The 19,747-nt window shown below is 39.7% G+C and overlaps 1 protein-coding gene across 1 annotated transcript in view; it reads left to right on the top strand.

Moving 5' to 3' along the window:
* Nucleotides 1-19,747, top strand: part of LOC129756924 (four and a half LIM domains protein 2) — a 495,033-nt gene that overhangs the window by 80,717 nt on the left and 394,569 nt on the right. The window lies entirely within an intron of this gene.

The following is a 19,747-nucleotide window of genomic DNA, read 5'->3' as shown; positions in this document are numbered from 1 at the left end:
ATCATTGGGATTTTAACAGCTATGGGTATGGTATTCTGACCTCAACCGGTCGACAGCTTTCTCCCGACTGAGCCAGGCTCCTAACAGTCCTAGCTTTTTATAGCTTTCAATACCTGTCCTTCCCTCTTCTGATCGCGTGAGTTTATACTCTTTTTAAGGATGCCACATCCTCCCTTTGCACGAAATTTGATTAGTTGAAATACATTTGCTTTTCCAATGGACATTTTCTATCCATTATTTTCCTTTTTCTCCAATTCACAGGTAGACACTTTTGTGCTGTCATATTCATTCTTTTTTTTTTATTATTTCTGGTCATAATTGTTTTTCCTCGTTTCTTCTATTTTTAATCTCTTTTTGACGTCTGTTTCATATCTCACTTTTTGCCTTATTCATGTCATTCTATTTCTTTTGTTATAATTTTTTCCTCTTTTTTCATTGCAGTCATCTCATCCTCCTTTTTTTTTCTCTTTTTTATCTTCCATTCGATTCCTATTTTTCTACTTGCGCGAAAATTTTTTCATAAATTTTCTATTCATTTGTAGTTGGTGTGACTCTGTTTCTTCTTTTTTTTATCATCCAATTTGATTTGAAACCCTTTTCTCGTTTTTTTTTCTCTCACGCCGTTGTCCTTTTTCATTTTTAACTCAATTTCAGATCTGTTTCTTTTTCTCACTATCTGATAACACTTTTCCTCTTTGTTTTTAGTTTCTGGCCTTTATCGTTTTTCAAAAATGTACTACCTGAACATAAGCTTGTACTCGGTTCAAGGTTTTTTTTCATTTCTCTGCCTGACCATGAGCTGGTACTCGGATTCAGGATTTTGCAATTTCTTTTATTTTCGATTGCGCCATGGGCCAAACCCCGACTGCATCAATTCTCAACACTGCCTTGAGCTAAACTCGACTAGTGGTTTCTTTTATTTTCGATTGCGCCATGGGCCAAACCCCGACTGCATCTATTCTCAACACTGCCTTGAGCTAAACTCGACTAGTGGTTGCGCCTTGGACTTACCCCGACTGCAACAGTTTTAGTATAATAGCACTGCCTTGAGCCCAACTCGACTAGTGCTTGAGTCACATGTTGGCCAGTTCACTTCCTTGCTAAAATCTCTTTCTCACCATGATTAAGCAGTGGTAAGCCGATCCGACTTTTCCTGTCAATCAGGCAACACTGCGCCACCGACGCGGCCGTAGGCGCCGCCACCGCAACCCGACATCGAGCCTATTGCGACGAAAACAACAAATCCTACATTGCTCCGTTGGACGTGAAGGTGTGTGACACGCTGGGCGATTTTCTCCCGAGTTGGTGCCGGACCTAAGGGGCACAGGAACCGCATATTGGACGTCGGACCATCTCCGGTACTGCAACACTTTTGTTGCTGCATCGCCACCGGCATCGCCAGGCACCTTAACAAAATGTAGCACTGTGACGGACTTGAGCGCTTCATCTGCTTGGACACTGCACACTATCTTCGCAACTAGTCTTGGCATTTCCATATTCGGCCACTACCCCTCCCTCGGACAAAAAACAAATAATCTAAACTCTCTTCGAGGGTAGAGGTAGTACTCCTGGCACGGATCGCCAATATGGTATTCTGACCTTAACCGGTCGACAGCTTTCTCCCGACTGGGCCAGGCTCTTTTTTTTTTTTTTTTGCAAGGATTTTCATCCGTTTGGATGATTCATCCCGCTGAGCCAGGCTCCTAACAGTCCTAGCTTTTTATAGCTTTCAATACCTGTCCTTCCCTCTTCTGATTGCGTGAGTTTATACTCTTTTTCAGGATGCCACAATGGGGTCATTCATCCCTCTGAAAAAAGTACGTTTCGATATCGGTTTGGCTTTTTCACTACTGCTATCCAATCTATAACACTGATCACACTGACTGTAGTATCGTACTAAAAGATGATATTGCATTTTATACTCCATTGCCCCTAGTGCAATTGTTGCAGCATATGTGTGTGTACCTACTTGCTTTGCAAAGCATGGCACACTGTACAGTAGAGCACGATGATTCATTCGTAGCTGGACCACCGAGAGTAACTGACGGTCTGGACGTAAGTTCCGTGGCGATACTATATTGGCGACGAGGATCTCAAAATGGCGTTCCATTTAGGTAAGTTACTTGAAACAAGAGGAAAAACGCTGGAATGCGTGGCGAGTGAAAAGTGCCAAACGGATCGCTTAAATGCGGAAGAAGGTAATGCCTTTGCTTAAATGCTGTAGCTTAAATGTTGGTGCCTAAATGCTGGTGCTTAAATGCTGTTGCTTAAATGCTGTTGCTTAAATGCGGTTGCTTGAATGCTGTTGCTTAAAAGCTGTTGTTCAAATGATGTTGCTTTAATGCAATAACAAGATGGCGGATTTGAGAAAAATTTAAGAGCTGCCAGTGTCTTGAGCGATGCTCACTAGGATGCATTTTTCAACATGGCGAGATTTCTATGCTTCAATGCTGGGAAATCGGATGAATTAAATTTAGGTACGAAAAAGACACATGAGTGACATGGAGGAAACATATGTAATATGTTGGGAACATGGAAAAACGAGCATAAAAGAAAATTTCAGAAAAAAATCTTTGGAAGCCATGAAAGAAAAGAAAAATGAATGTCTATGAAAAGTTACGTCGTGCAATGGAAGATTTGAGAAAATCTGGATAACCTTATGTTGAGTGTTATTCGGTAGTTAAAAGTGCGCTTTATTTTCTACGATAAGATGCGCTCTGAAGTTTTATCAGCTAGGATCGTTTGAGGATGATTGAAAAAAGATGGAGAATGGACAATATTGGATTGAAACTTGCAGTCATGGTACTTATTTAAGGTGGTATTTGATAGAAACGTTAATTGTTAGACCAGAATTTCCAAGAGAATGTTTGTATGGGTGGATTTTAAACACCGCAGGTTCAAATGTGATAAGGTGCAAGAACGCCCATGGATTTTTCTCCGAAGTAAATTGGGCACGTCCTTCGGAAAAAATGGTTACCTTGCTTATTACAGCTTATGAGAGATTCGGAGGGGTAGCGTCATTGTCGTTATTTTAAAGGATCACGTTTAAGAAACCTGGTGTGATAGGTACTCGAAAACACAGCACTGCGCAGTTTTGGACAGCAACAGAAAGCTGGTCGTAATTTTGAAAGAAGCAAAATGGAAAAATCTTTTAAGTTAAATCACTGATGAACTGATGTACAAGCTAAGCCTTGAAAAGTGTGTAAAGTCCCGACGACCGTTTTGAATCAATTTTATGTTTTTTGGTTGGTCCACCAGATGTCTCCAAGGACACCAGAGAGAACTGTCAAGAAGAAAATGAAATGTAAACAAAACAAAACAACAAACTTTTAGTCAATTATGAAAAGGTCGTATCTATTTGACGAATTTCAAGCAAATTGGTGTTGAAGAATCGTTTCACATTTCTGATTTAGGTTATCAAAATTTTACGCTTAAAGCTGTTTCTTATTGCTTCAAACTAGCATGAAGCACTTAATATAAACAGATATAATGCGTGAAAATGCCCGCTCAGAGAAGCCTAGAATCTGTATTTCTTCGTTGGATTGTTAATTTTAAGCTCAACTGGATAAAATAACTGGTTCGTCTGGCTTGTTCAAAGTTGTTAGTTAGCCTCTATAGTAAAAAGAATCGAGGTAAAATGAACCAGATGAATTTACCTTGCTGTGAATATATTGAAGCCATCCATTTTTCTACGATGTTAGTTTATTAATTTTTGAGATCATATACAATTGCGCTCTTCCAAGAATCAGGTACTTCAAAAGTTGATTCGGCTTGTTTAAATGATAGCATTTGAAATTATGAGTACGTTTCTGGAATTTTATAATTCAAACTTGTATATTTGTCATTTCGTCAGTCTCTCTAGTGACAATATTATAATGATGCCATTTTTCTCAGCTGAAATTTATTCTTAGTTCATCTAATTATATACATAGAGCAATTCATCTAATTGTATTTAAATTTATTTATTAATGAGTTCAAACACCATTTCGCCCTCTCGAAAAATTCTTACTTGCAAAAGAGTTATCTAGAAACAGTGCCATCTGTTGTGCCGTTCAAAAGTTACAAATCAAGCAATAGATGGCACTGTTTTTCGTCACTTTTTAACGGCTTCTTTAAAAGAGAGCACTGGAAATTTTACACAAGTTTTTGAAGATTTTTTGTTCGAGCTTGTACATCAGTTATCAGTGGTTAAATTATGATACAGTTTTGTGACAGATGAAGGAATTCATTTCGAAGTAGGCTACAAAGTTCGAACTGAGGGAGGTCAACATGTTTGGTTTCAAAAAGAGGGTGCTGTGTTCGTGAGCCACAAAGTTGCGGACATGGAAAGGTCTGGGGAGAAATTTTATTCTTGCCTGAACTTGCGGAAAAGCGGTGGTGATTTGGTTTTGAAATAAGGTACGTGAAATGTTGAATTGCATGTTCTAACGAAGTGGATGAACACGATGAATGAAAAAGACCGTAAAGACGAGTGATCTTTTATGACAAGTGGTTTTGGATGAAGGACGCAGTTACTAAGGTGTGTCTTTGATGATATTGTCAAATGAGCTGAAGGGATTGCCTAGCCAGAGGAAAGTTATGAAATGGACGCCCTGATGTTTCGTACAAATCATTGTTGCGAATCTGTGGTCTGATGAAGAAGGAGTTGATACGAGTGGCCTTCACAATAAAACATCAGTTGTACATCAATTAAAGTTATATTTGACAACAAGGATTGGGTGATAAAAAAAAATTGGAATTTGAGGTACTACAGTGTCAATGCAGTTGAAATCCGAAGTTTTCGCGCTTGTGATCGGCAACCTTGCCAACCAGCGGCGATGAATAATTAATCAAACAACTCAGCAATCGGCAGCCCTTTCTTTTGTTTGGTTCCGACCCTTAGAAGATGTTTGATAGAGGTCTGGTCAACATGAAATGTCGTCGGTGATGTCGCCGTCGCTGATGTTGACGAAAGCTCCGGTTTGGGGATTCAGCGACAATATCTGTAATGATTGACTTAAAATGAAGATAAAACAGCAGTTTGATTTTAATGCATTTTGATTTTGACAAAGGTTGAGTTTCTAAACAAGAGCTAAAAACATTTTGTTATTTAAATTCGTTGTCGAACGCAATATTTGTGGTTGAATGGTTGTTGATTGGATGAGTAGTGAGGCGTGGAGAAGATGTTTTAATCAAAACAAATCTTTATAGAACAAATTTTGAAGTCAAAGATGTTAGTATACATTGGAAATATTAACGTTTACTCAATTTAGCGATTGGAAAGATATTGCCGTTAATTTGAAAACTGGGTCTGCGCCGAATAGTCGGTATATGATGGCCTTTGTTGAGAAGGCTTTTTGATAATAATAGAATTCAATAGCTATTTTGGCCAAAAAGCCATAGAAGAAGTGAATTCGGAAACCAAATTTGTCTAATTATAGTTCTTTCAGAAAAGTATGTTTGGAATAAATTTTACTGAGACGTTGCAAAAAAATGGAAATTTTTTAGACCGTTTCGTTGGGATATAAGAAGATCGGCCCAACAGGTTTATTGGACTATGGAAGGTATGGTGCGTTCATGACGATAAGTTTTATTTACGATTAAGGTAATGCAAGTATTGCAGATATTATATAGAAGCAAGATGTTACACCACAATAGGACCGCTTCATTTTGGTCGTTGGTGGTTGTTAAGCGGCTAGAGGTCGGTTTTCTAAACTTTAAAGCGAAATGAGGGAACGATGACATAAATTTGATCACTTTGAGATCTAGAAACAAATATGGGAGATTTTATAACTATCCAGACACTGAAAACCGGTTTTACATTTAAAAACAAACACGGCTGATACACAAATTTGAGTAAGAGATGTCAGGGAATTAGAACAAAAGAAGATACTGGATTCTAAAGTACATCGAGCGTAGTAGGATAAAAGTCGGATGCCTGAGTAATCTGACCCTGAATCACATTGAAAATGTGTCATCAGTCATAGAAACAGGAAAATATTACTAATCTGACTGATGTAAACAAACCTAATCATTTAGGGTTTTAAAGTTGAATAGAAATGTGTAGAATGGAAAAAATGTGACAATTTAAATGAAAAGGAGAATAACTAACCGCATAATCAAAAACTGTATCACAAACAGTCCATACGATTCATCTACGGCTCCAGAAAACGTGATGATCTATGTAAACGTAGCTTTTAAACTAATCTTTTAATTCGACAACGATCAGAACGAAACATGAACGTTTATGTTAAAAAGTGATTATATCTGAAAAGGTGAATAAATGGTACTAACGATTTACTCCAACTTTATTAGAATCGTAAAATTGATCACGGACCGTTATCCGTAGCGTTCATGCCTTACTGACACACTCACATAAAAAATGACTGAAAGGCTGATTCGAGATGCCAGTTGATTTAAAAAAAAAAGAAACTCAGCTCAAATTTGTGAATATATTTTTTTAGAGTTTTCAGTTCACTCATAGGAATCAATCAATTAAGTGTGATATAAAAAAAGTAAACTCAAATCACACAAATTACCTATTCGATAACGAATACAAATTAGGGCCCGAGGAAACCACCCTATGTTCCAGTGAGAGATGTGCTGGCTTTGATAGACTTGGACGACATGTTCGTAATATATCTTTTCCTTAAAGTTATTGATCTTCGTCTATAATTCTTTTTATTTTCATATTTTCCTATCTATTTGCTTTTCTATTCTAATAAAAAGTAAAGAACTAGCTTAAAGCACACAATTGTAAACAAACTGAACGAGATTGACTCTTTAAAGCCTAAAGGTATGAGCCGTTTCAAATAAAGATTTTACAAAAAAAAAAACGATTACAAATTGATGTTGGTGAAATTGATCTATATTTCAAGTTTTTATCAAAACGCCTGCGCAGAATCTAAACCTTAGATTAAACTCAGGCCGTAAATTCGCATCGCATCGCTCTCACTATGTCATCGGCCTATGTCAGGTTTAAGCGAGTCACACACATTTTCATCAAATGTGGTTCGTCGCATTCAATCGCATTCGCCGCATCGTATCGCATCGCACTCACTATGTCATCGGCCTCAGAAATATTCAAGCAATTGTCATTCTATAGAATTTATAAAACTAAACTATTAAAAAATTTTGAGAAAAAAAAACTCAAACGATTAAATACGCAGTGCTGGCACCACTGCCAATAGCTGTCAAACATGAAGAAAAAGAAAAATAACCGCGCAGTAAAAGTTTTTCGCGTTTCGAAATAAAACTTTAAAAATAAAAAAAGGGATTAAAATCGGTAAGTTACATTTAGAAAAATAAAAAAAACTACACCATTATTATGAAGTTGATGTTTTCTTTGCAGAAATCTGCAACTATGGCCTCCAATAGCCGGGTTCTTAGGGCCCACCTGGAGCTCCCGCAATCATCAACCAAAAATACTCGGCTGCCGTTCGATCCGGGCGGAAAATTGGAATTGGTTCTGGTTAGCTGCAATCTGAACGAGAAAGCGCGCAATCCGAGTTCCTCAGCCGTAGGGACCTATTAGTAGGTACAGTGTGCAGGGTGCGGCCAGTCAAAATTCTGGCAAAATTGGTATTTTCGTTGGATGTTCAGATGATGCCATTACCAACTTATTAAAGAATTACGCAAGCGGTGATTTAATGAATGATAAATAAAGTGCTGCGTGTGAAATATAAAATAAAATAAAATGCAAATAGTGAAAAGAAATTGTTTTTTTTATTCAAATCTCGAAACACCACACACATTTGTGAATGTGTGCGTGATCTATTCACGCACGGTTCCGGATACCGTTTTTGTAACGTTTTGTCAAATCCTTTCATGATTGTTACTGTAAATGTTTAGATAAAAGAGAACTTTAAGAAAAACTTTAGCAATAACTGTTTGATGCACTAAAAACGTTTCTACAAGTGATTTCTGTACGTTATCCCTTCTGTTTGTGAAACAGTTCCTCCATATAAGTGTTTTAACCGTTTTTAACAATTACATAACCTAACGACATATTAAAAATACTGTGAATTCAGATTTCACGCTTCAACTAAAGTATTTCACAGTTTGAATAATCGTTAGCTTAAAGTTTTTTTACGCTTCATCAAATAGTCGTTGACTATTTAAGAAATCGTTTGGATACAATCCTTATTTATGCGGGTAACGTGAAAAGTGAACTCAAAAGAGGTTTGTGGTTTCAGTTTAAAGTGCAAAAAAAGTTATGTAGAGAAAAAAAGATAGAAGAAAGAGCAAGAGAAAGAAGAGAGTAAGCGAAAGTTATCCAATAAAAATAAAGAAAAGAAATTCGATTAGAAAATTTAGTTTGGATAAAAACAAAATTAAGGATAGCAGTTTAAGGAAAATCGTCGTTCTATTATGTCGATTATTCAAAACGGAAAAACAAATTGTTCGGTAACGATACCGAGTAAAACTTTGAGCCTAACGAAGGTTAAATGATAAAAAAATAAAAAAAGGAAAGTAAATGTAGTATCGTACTAAAAGATGATATTGCATTTTATACTCCATTGCCCCTAGTGCAATTGTTGCAGCATATGTGTGTGTACCTACTTGCTTTGCAAAGCATGGCACACTGTACAGTAGAGCACGATGATTCATTCGTAGCTGGACCACCGAGAGTAACTGACGGTCTGGACGTAAGTTCCGTGGCAATACTATACTGACATGACACTTAGAACACCATTTTCTGTCTAATTTTTTTTTGTCAGATTTTGTAGGTTCGCAATACCGATGGCAAGTGGCGAACCTGAAAAATTCGACAAAAAATGCCCTGTAGGAAAAATGTACCTATTAAGCCCGATTTTATCGTTAAAACTGTCTGTTTTTTTTTAAGTTGGTAACATTTTCTAACTGGGATAGCATTTCTTCAAATCGATCGATGCGCACTCTGGAATCGATATTGCGTACTATTGAAAAAAATATCCAGAAAACGAAATCGAGCTTGATCGATCTTAGCTACCTGTAAAACTCCGTCCTCAGGCTTTTTTTGAATAACAAGCTCCTTGGTTGATGTTCGCTCGAATGTAGCTAAGAGCTCGATGAATTCAGGCTCACCAATCTTCTTGCCTCGGTAACGTCACCATCCACCAGGGAACAGCCTACTGCAGCAGCAAATTTCCTAACCGTATGCATAGCGTTCTCCTGGGGGATTCTTCTTTGTTTCTATTGGTCTCTACTAAGCTGTCGACAACTGCAAGAGTTTTCAAAAGTTCGTCACGAAGCCGTAGAATGATCCTCCTTGAATCCTCGAACATACTCCGTTGGCTTCTGAATATCCTTGCTCACAGTATCAGCACGGTTTACTGCCTGTGTAACACGAGTAAACATATCGATGCACTGCGTTGCCATAATTTTTTCTTGCACCTGAAGTGCACCTCTGGCAAACTTTCGCAAACGAAACAGAACATATTTATTTCGTCTTCCATTATGTGATATCTTCACTTTGTGCGAAAACTTTTGAACGTCAGTGTGGATCAAGTTCCGGAAATACAGGTCCTGTGGAATATTGTTCTTCAGTACTCCAGATGCGGAAAGGACTCCAAGAGCTGCCAGTCAAGATTCGTTCGACCACTATACACCAGGTAAGTTTTTATATTTTAAACTGAGATATTTTTTAGCAGAACGTGAATCAAAACAAACTAATTTCTTCTTGAATCACAGCTGAAACATTTCTTATCGGACTGGGCACAATAAACAATCTGTACATAAGGAGTGAATCGAAAATTACCTATAAACATATTTGGACAACTGTGCTCTCAACTGTATGTAGTATCTTGATCTGTCAAGACTGAACCAACGCATTGTTTACGTTTGAAACATTCGTTTCTCCCAAAATGTTAATTAAATTAGAAATTAATTAAAAAAGAAGTTAAAATTCGTGTGTTGGACACTTGGATGCGGGAGAAGGGCATCTCGATTAATGAAGTGGCGAAATGTTTCGGCATTCATCCGGCGAGCGTAAAATCCATCATCCAAAAGTTCGGGGAACACTATACTGTGAATAACCCGGGACAGAGGAATTACCGCTATCACTATAGAACCACCGAGGAATCACCCAGCACGTCCCAATGTAGTCGGCACACGTCTTACCTCCTCCACTGGTAGCACACGAAAGGGGAAAAGTCCGATGCTGCACGACGGACGTGGTTGCTACGATGCTCACGAGTCTCTGGCGAGAGATGGAAGCATGAACCGTTCCAGTGTTGCCAAGTATTCTTGCTGCCACACATCCCCCTTCTACTTCAAAATAATAAAAAAAAGAATTGATTCTTTGTAGAATACTTTGGAAATGGAATACAAAGGAAAAAGAATGGTTGTAATGGAAAGAGAAGATTACAATAACAAGATGCTTCATTTACTCAACGATCCCACCTACGAAGTTTTAAATAAAGATCCGACCAACAAAATCGCCAAGCAAACCAACAACATCATCAATAGACTACTTATGCTCAAACTCATTGATAAAAAAACAGCAACATTTCTTGAACCCAAGAACCCAATCCGCCCCTGCATCTACGGCCAGCCGAAAGCTCATAAACCTGATCTGCCACTACGCCCGGTCGTGCCAAACATCACCGCTCCAACATACAAACTGGCAAAATATGTATCTCAAATCCTACAGTCATCGTTCAAAAGCCAATACAACATCAAAGACTCCTTCCAGCTAGTAAGAGTTCTTCAACAAATCAAACTACCGCCTGATTACATACTGGTGTCCTTTGACGTAGTGTCACTATTTACAAACACTCCCAAACGTCTCATAACACACGACATCATCATGAACTGGGACACTATTGGAAAAGCAACGAACATAAGCCTAGATCTGTTCATCGAAATAATAGAGCTCTGCTTGGAGAGCTGCTATTTCTGTTTCGGTAACAAGTTCTACCGGCAAAAAGAAGGAACTGCTATGGGTAGCCCTTCCTCACCAATTCTATGCGACTTAGTGATGGAAGGTCTTCTGAGAAATTGTACGAGAAAAATCAATTTCCAGATACCCGTGCTGATTAAATACGTAGATGATCTGTTACTAGCCCTCCCCAAAGACCAACTGGATTACGTTCTACACACATTCAATTCATACCATCCAAAACTACAATTCACAATGGAAGTGTCCAAAAACAACTGCATCCCGTTCCTCGATACCGTCGTCTCTATGAACGAAGATAGAACCCTAAACACCGAGTGGTACAGTAAAGAAATTTCATCCGGCCGACTGCTCAACTACTTCTCCTTCCATCCACTCAACGTCAAACTTAACGTCGCTCGTAACTTCATCAAACGAGTGATAATGTTTGACACCAGAAACCAAACATCGAAACAACACACCACCATTCACAAAATGCTCCGACTCAACAACTACCCCAAAAATCTCATCAATCGCCTGATAAACCGTGAATCAACCATAGTCCAGAAAACTAAACAACTCAACCAGCATCCACCTCCAACCACTCCAACATCATTCATCCAACCGCAAATAACCGTCACTTCAGTAGAATCACCATCAATATCCATCCAGCCGACAGCAAACAATAACCATCATCACTCAACAACAGCAGAACAACATTCATCACCGATCACCAAGTCCAGCCAGCACAACGACGAATGCCTTCAACTCCAACATTTTCCGCTCACCTATATTCCAAACCTGTCGAACAGCATCACAAAACTCATCAAAAATGATTACGCCAACATCAGAATCGCCAACAGTATTCCTAAGCCTCTTGGAATATTCCTGCCAAGAGTCAAAGATCCTATTGCCCCATCCGAAACGCCGAACATCGTTTACTCCATCCCGTGTCATAGCTGCTCCAAACAATACATAGGAATGAGCCGAAACAGCTTAAAAACACGGCTCGTTGGACACAAGTCTAACGTTAAAAAGTACGAGCAGCTATCCGACAGAGGCATTACCCGCACCGATGCAGAGATGCAGAGCATGCGAGACAATTGCACTGCTCTCATTGCTCACATCATCGACGAATCACACACAATAGACTTAGACAACGCCAAAATCATCGATAGAAGCCGAAGGTCCAGTTCTCTCCCGATACTAGAAATGTGCCACATCTACACCAACACCAATACACTAAACTTTAGGACAGATGTAAACAATCTTAGCTCTACATACTCTAACATTCTACAAAGTCTCACGAACACCCAAAACACCAAATTCAAAATAAAAACAAATGTTAGTGACATAAATAAAACCAATAACACCAATACACAAAATTAAAACCGCCATCAGTGAAGCGCTGCCGCGTAGTCTCTGTCAAATGGTGAAGCGTTGCGGTCTTTCTGATGCAGCAGTGAGTTCAAAAATAGGAGAGATTCGAGTTTTTGTGAACTAACATATTTTTACAGTTTTCACACAGAAAATTCAACCATTGGTCTTTAGCTACAATAGAAACTAGACAAGAAACGAACCTGACAATTAGTGAGTAGAAATTTGCAAAACAACACTAACAAAATGACAATGTTACTAAATTCACAATAAAATTACAGTTTTCCACTGAAGAAGGCTACAACAAATAGCCGAAACGTCTGGACAGTAATAAATAACAATCGTTTTGATTTTAAAAATTGACTGAAAAGCCGTTCATCAACCAATTTTACAAAATTTTAACTCAGTCGAATATCAAAAACAACTTGAAATTAATTTTAATTTTATTCAATGCAGAACAAGGTACATAACACGCGTTTAGAAGAAATTCAACACTCAATCGCTATTAACTCTCCTAATTACCTTCTTGTCGCAAGTCTTGTCGTTTTCATCATCCGTCCATCCCTGCTTGTGGGCTCGCCGAGGGTCTCACTTAACTTGAATGCTGTTGGCGTTCTTCTTCCGGCATACCGCCGCGAAGTGCCCACCCTCTCCGCAAGAATAGCAATCTCTGTCGGCCGCCGGGCAAGATCCAAATTTATTTATTAAGTGGTAACACTTCGAACAACGGGAACGCCGCCCCATGCCGCGGAATCTACTTTCGTTGTCTTCACGTTGCTTCTTTGGTTGAGTCCAGTCCAGTTGTCTCAGCTGGGCGCTTCTTCTGCTGTCTGATCTCGCTGAAGTGTTTCGTTTGTCGCGCCACCGCGAAGGCGCTAGAAGATTCGGCCGTCTGTAAAGATTTTGATGCGTACGTCTCCTCTCGCGTTGCGGCCTGGACGATAAAGGTCGTCTCATATGCGAATATCCTTGCTGCCTTCGCCACCTCCTTGTTTTGCATCCCCTTCAACAACTGCATTCGAACGAACCGGTCCTGGTCCGCTTGACTGTAACGGCAAAGGCGAACTCTTTTCATTAGCCTTGCGTGGAAGGCAATCGTTGGTTCATCGAGGACTTGCTTGAGGTTTGCGAAAGTCTCGTGCTCGGCGGTTGCATCAACCATAGATTGCAGGTAGTTCTCAATGTTCTTCACGAATACAGTTCGGATGGTTTAGGCTGGGACGGAGTCTGGCTGCTTTAGTAATTCCTTGGAGTTTCTCTCCCATGGACAGAAACAATGTCTGTGATCGTTTCACAGGATCATTCACGTTTGCCAAGGATGCGGCGATCTTGAACCGGTCAATGAATCTGTTCCACTGCTCCCACATACGGTTGGCCGGGACATCGTTTGGAAAAGGCTGGATATTTTCCCAACGGATGCTGCCAGAGGTTGATGGCGGTCCTGAATTGACAACTCCTCTGTTCCAGCTTTGATCATCTTCGAAAGGTACCGAACTCGTAGCGGTACTCACTGGTCGTGGAGGTCGAGAAGGGTCCATATCCCTGGTTATTTCATCCAATGTCTTCTGCAGCTTTTCCATCTTCCGAACTAATGCTTGGTTTTCCTCGTGCATCGCTTGAATCCTTTCCTTCTCAGGGTCGTTTTCCGTACTACCCTCCGGGTTGTTTCCGTCTGCGTCCTTGCGCTCGTCTGAGTTAACTTCTTTACGCTGCTCTTCCAAAAGCCAACCATCGACGCCAGATTCGTCGGGGTCTGCAGCTGCAGAGCTAGGTTGTTTTCCTTGGTCCTCGTATTTCTCTTCATCCGATGACCACTCCTCATAAGGCTCGTGAGCTTCCTCCGAATCGCTGTTATAATCGGGGGCTCGACCATATTTTCCCGCGGCCGACATTTTCAACGTTCTCATGAGTGGAAAGCTTAGAAATCTGCAAAAACAAATACGAAAACTATGATGAGCCATCTTTTTTCCTCTCTTTCAGGTACTAAACGAAGGATTCATATCAGGTTAGGTAGAAAAACGACCTTAATACATTAGGCATCTTCACGACAATTAAACTGGATCAAATTCTTTTTTTTTTGTCCTACAAATCTCAAACCGCTACCTATAGTTCGCTGCCATTAAGGTACACATCTATTTATATGAATCGCAGTCATCCCGAACCGCTACCGAAAATTAACGGCCATTATGGTCCGTGCCAATTTCACCAATCGGAGTCATCTCGAACCGCTACCAAAAATTCAATATCCTTTTCCGTTTTGTTCATCAAAATTATTCCGAACCACTACCACACTTCGCAGTCTTGAATCCATATGTAATATTTCTACTACTACTTTTTTTATCCGGTTTTCAAAATAAATCTGGATTGGGCCAACGACAGCCTTTTTGTTTTGTTTGTTTTGTTTCAATTTTCCCGACGAAAACATTCGAGCGATATGTGGCAAAGCTAAAACCTGTCAGTGAACGGCTCACACTACCACAATGCAACTGTCTCGAGCGAGGGCCAGCAAACACACATACTATTTGAAATCTTCTCACTACATTTACATATGCAACACCGCGCGACGACGGCATTGCTGGCTCACACTCATCAATACCACGATGAAGTTCAAGAATCGTTAAACGCTTCGCACATACACGCCGAATAAAGAAAAAAAAAAAGGTTTTGCATGGGTAGCACTAACGAGAACGGGACCACATATCGATGACCGCTGGGAGCGAGTGAAACGGATTCAAAGCAAAACTAAAAGGTTCCAGTCTATTTTTTTTTCAGTTGAGCGCTAAGCCACGGGGATCACTTTCTTCAAGGATGGATGCTCCGTGTTCTTGAGTGACAAACTCTTCAAGCGGGCCATAGATTACACAAATGGCCTGTACAAATTCGATGATTCCACGACGATTGTTTGATCTATGCTCGCCCACACACTATACAAACATTTTTCACGTGAACACAAACGATTGCTGGCGAAAACAGCAACAGCAACAAAAAAAACCATCTCCACCCCGGCTGGGAGGATGGTTTGTACAAAATATTTCGATTCCGACCGATTTTACTCCAACCGTTTGGGCGCTCATTCAAGCAGTGCCATACACTATGCAAATCGTGTTGACAGCGACATCGCATTTGTACAAATGTTGTGTAGTCTGTGGCCCGCTTCACGCACACTCCGACCAGTCTTCCACAAGTCCCCCACTTTTCGGCCATTTGCATTTTTCATTCGGAATGGTACAGCGGATCAAGAAGCTGAACAACCTGAAGACATACAAGATGCAGAAAATGTTCACACAAACGGCTGAACAAAAATAACGAGCCAAAACCAGAGCCCGGAAACTGTATCATCGGATTTTGCAGAAGCCAGATGTGTGCATTCTCATGGACGATGAAACTTATGTAGAAGAGGATTCCAGTACTCTTCCGGGACCACAATTCTACACTGCAGCTATTGGGGAGGATGGGGGGGGAGGGGGGGGGGGGTGTTGTGTTTAGAAGTCGATTGAGGTGGAAAAATTTGGCCAGAAAGTGCTTGTGTGGCAGGAAATCTGCTCCTGCGGATTGAAGTCGGCGAGTTTTTTTACAAAAAGAAAAAAATGTATGCCGATATCTACCAAATGGAGTGTTTGCAGAAAAGGTGGCTTTCACTATATAAGAAACATACGACTCCACCATTGTTCTGGCCGGATTTGGCGTCACCCCACTACGCTAAATCCACTCTTAGATGGTTTGAGGATAACGATGTAGATTTCGTTGAGAAAGATATTAACCCACCAAACTGCCCCCAGCTTCGCCCCATTTTCAAGAAGGATGGTAATAGAGAATTCGTTTTCAAGTGGTGGTGCACCGGTGCACTACCGGTAGTGCACCTTTTGCCGTTTTCATGCTCGTTTTCAAGATGAGAAGTGCACTGGTAGTGCACCATAAAGTGGACGGTGGAACACTCTGAAAATATTCGGTGTTGCTTGCGCTCTCACCAATACTATCATGAATTTTGACAGCACGTGCTTCCCGATGTAAACAAATATCAGCTGGTTGGTTTATTTCCATACCGCAAAAATTGCGTTTGAGCTGTTTTTTTTCTCTTTATTATCCCGAAGAACGGAAACTTGTTCCGGATTCAATACCAGTGCAGTTTCCAACAGAGGCGGAGAATTTCACCTGGATGGCACGTTCCAAAGCAAACAACGCTCCCAAGAAGAAATGTGCCCAGAAAGCTTGCTGCAATCGGTTCCAGGCGATGCCGAAAAAGAGCAGCAAATCAGAGTGCAAATAGGCTAACCCAAAGATCTGGTGGAATCGCCGTTTTCTTGTTCGGGAGGGTCCTATAAGTTGGTCTCCACAGCAAGAAGTGTTCAGCTGCATCGAAGCTACTCTGCTACCAGCCAGCTTCGAGCTGTGCCTCAGGATGACGATGCTCGGTTGCGCCAAGTCCCGGATTCCCATCCGTTGCCCTTCAAAAACGGTAGTTCGATACCACACCCGCATTGGGAGCTTGAATTTCGTTCGTTTCGGTCTGTTAGCAAAATTTTCTTCCCCGACTTCCGCGATCCGAGTTCCAAGAATTTTGTTTGTAATCTTAAATGGAAATAGGTAGGGGAGAGTGGGGATACTTGATCCCCTTTTCTTATTTTCACCATATCTTTTTGGAAACATTTAGCAACTCGCTGTCTTTGACATTTTCCGACAGCGTGTAACTTCAAGTTTCTATGCTCCAAAAACTAGAACGATACTTGAACCCGTTGATGAACTAGAAGCATTTTCGTGGGAGTAAAAAAATTGCGATTTTTCTGAAGTAAGGGGAGACTTGATCCCCTATTGAAGGAGACTTGATGTTTCATTCAGGAAGCCCTAATCCTTGTATAAAAATCAAACAAAACCCCAAGATAGAATGTTAATTACCTATTTTGGTCATGTTTGTTCTCATTTCACAATTTATAGCAGACATACGAAGAAAATTCTATAACTTTGTCTCAGCGCTAATAACATTGCATACTTAAAGGCGCTATTTTTTATAATTAAGAGAAAATTAATTATTTTTGCTCTTTTCTTCAGACAATTGTTTGATAAATATTAGTTTTTGGATGAATATTAGTAATTTCGTAATCAGCAATCATAACGATCAATTTAGAAGAAGAATATGCCGTTTGGAGGGGGGATCAATTGTACCCAACTCTAGGGGATCAATTGTACCCATAATCAACATTTTAGAAAACTTTTTCTGAAAAAAGTTGAGAGTTTTCCATTGCTTTGAAAATATGGCATTGTGAAGTTCATTTTACGTTCGAACGATTGATACATTGGAACAAATATTTTTTTCATAATTTTCCCATGTAAGGAACATTTTAAAGTGATGAAAAAAGATCTTCAAGTTACATTTTGTGAAATTTTTCAAACAAAGTTGAATTACTCAAACAATTATTTTATTAAAAATTTTCAAATTACAAGCATTGTTATTTTGCTCACTTAGGCACATTTTTCTAGAACATTTGATCTTTGTAAGACCTTCCAGTTTCGAGATATAGCTAAGGAATCAAGTATCCCCAGGGATCAAGTATCCTCATTCTCCCCTACTCTAACGAAGATGAGATTTGCGAGAAATAAACGTTCAAAATACCGGAACCTTCAAGTTGGGGTAAATGCAGTCTAGCAGCAGCAAACAAGACCGCCCAGAATCAGCCGGTATTGCAATTCATCAGAGCCAGAGGCGAATCTATTAAGCAAAATAAATCTGAAATCTTAACAATTCAACATAATATATAAATTCATGCTAAAATTTTCATATTGTTTAAAGGACAATGATCAACCAAAGTAAATTTCTTTTCAATTTTCGGAGTTAAACGAAAACAAATACCAGCTGTAATGGATTTTGACAGCTTGATGTTTTTTGTTAACAGTGCCGATTTCACGCACACCAACAAAGGTGAGTGCAAAACTCGATTCATGCTCGTTTTCAGCGTGGATGGTGTAACACTTTCGGGTTGTGAAAACGAATACGGTATAAGTATCCTCCCCCACGGGCAATATGATTTCAGATTTCACGGGTAAGTATGTTTGTGGCAATCAATTCGAGCGTTCATCTACTAACAAAATTTAGTAAATATGAGTATTGACCTACTAATGAAACAACACTATCTTACAAACTGGTTTAAACGCTTAGCAATCTTGTGGTATTGACACTATTTCAGTTACACACTGTGTGTTTCACCGACGGACTACAAGCTATGCAAAGTTAATGATAATTAATTATCTTTTTGATTAAGAGAAACTATTCAATCACCGATTCGGGCCTAATTATTTAGCATTAGCACTTAGCACAACGTGTTGATAATTTGCAATGGCTACTATCAGTTTTTCTTGAGCAATGCTATGATGATCATGATGATCTTATTATTCTACGCCAACTATTGCGCCTTCTTAGAATGTCGACCGTCATTGAGTTCCTCGAGCTAGAGTGCTTTAGTAAAGACGCGACAGATATATTCCTTATAACCATAATCCTTGCTGTTCTCATGTTGTTAACGTTATTGTTAGTCTACAGTTAGCGATTAGCGATTATTGGTGTTTTAAACTTGAAGCGATAACTTTTTCAGATCATTTAGCGGGTAAGTTGGCGATCGCTAGTTTCTAATGAGTCAGCGATTTTATTAACGCCACTTATTTTCCAATTAGCGATGCCGAACACAGCCTACACACTAAGAATGCAATTTCTCTCCTCGGGATAATGACTCTCCGAACCACAGGGAAACTGGTTAATTCATACGAGCTTCGAAAGGGAACCCTCCCGAATCTCGAAACGCTCGACTTTTCCTGAAATCTGGGACAAAAATTCCATGAATGCACAGGTACTCGAACAATCGTCCTGTAGCACGGGGAAATTTCAGCTGTCAACCGTTTTCTTTCGCGGTTGTTTTGGTTTCTTCTCTTTCACACCAGTGCAAATCGCGGAACGTTTTTTCTTGCATATACCGTTTTTATTTCAATCGGGTGGCCGGTACTCGCGTGTATAGTTATAATTTCTTGGATGAAAGTAAAATCGGTGAACAGCACAACCTAATTAGTATGGTGCTTATGGGCAACCGGAACCGGGATAATTATTGATGCAGCTATCGATAATCAACAGGAGCGCTATTCCAACGAGGCTAGTTTAACTCGGGCCCAAGATTCCTTCCTCCGTTTTGGTATTTTGGTTGATCGGCTTGCTCACAATGGCCCCGGAACGCAAGATCTTGAATTCCAGGTTTTCACGGCCATCGGTAGGTTTCACTGTCAACAGGCGTTTAGTGAATATTACATGAAAATATTTTTTTTACAGAGAAAGTGTCCCGCCTGTGTGTTCTGTTGCGGTTGTTTATGTGTCGCATTTTTTTTTTTAAATTCGGAACGTAAAAATGTGTAATGCGTTGATGAAAATATTTAAAAATAAATTTCATTTTTTTGTGACAATTTTTTTTTTAATTATAAAAAAGAAATAAGAAGCAGGGGGAGGATGCCTAAATTCACAGAAAATCCCAGGGGAAAGCCGTTTCGAACGCACAGAAA

This window comes from Uranotaenia lowii, chromosome 3 (assembly GCF_029784155.1).
Source record: "Uranotaenia lowii strain MFRU-FL chromosome 3, ASM2978415v1, whole genome shotgun sequence".
Classification (NCBI taxonomy): domain Eukaryota; kingdom Metazoa; phylum Arthropoda; class Insecta; order Diptera; family Culicidae; genus Uranotaenia; species Uranotaenia lowii.
Note: the sequence above shows the minus strand (reverse complement) of the source record. Positions and strands in the feature narration are given on the sequence as shown.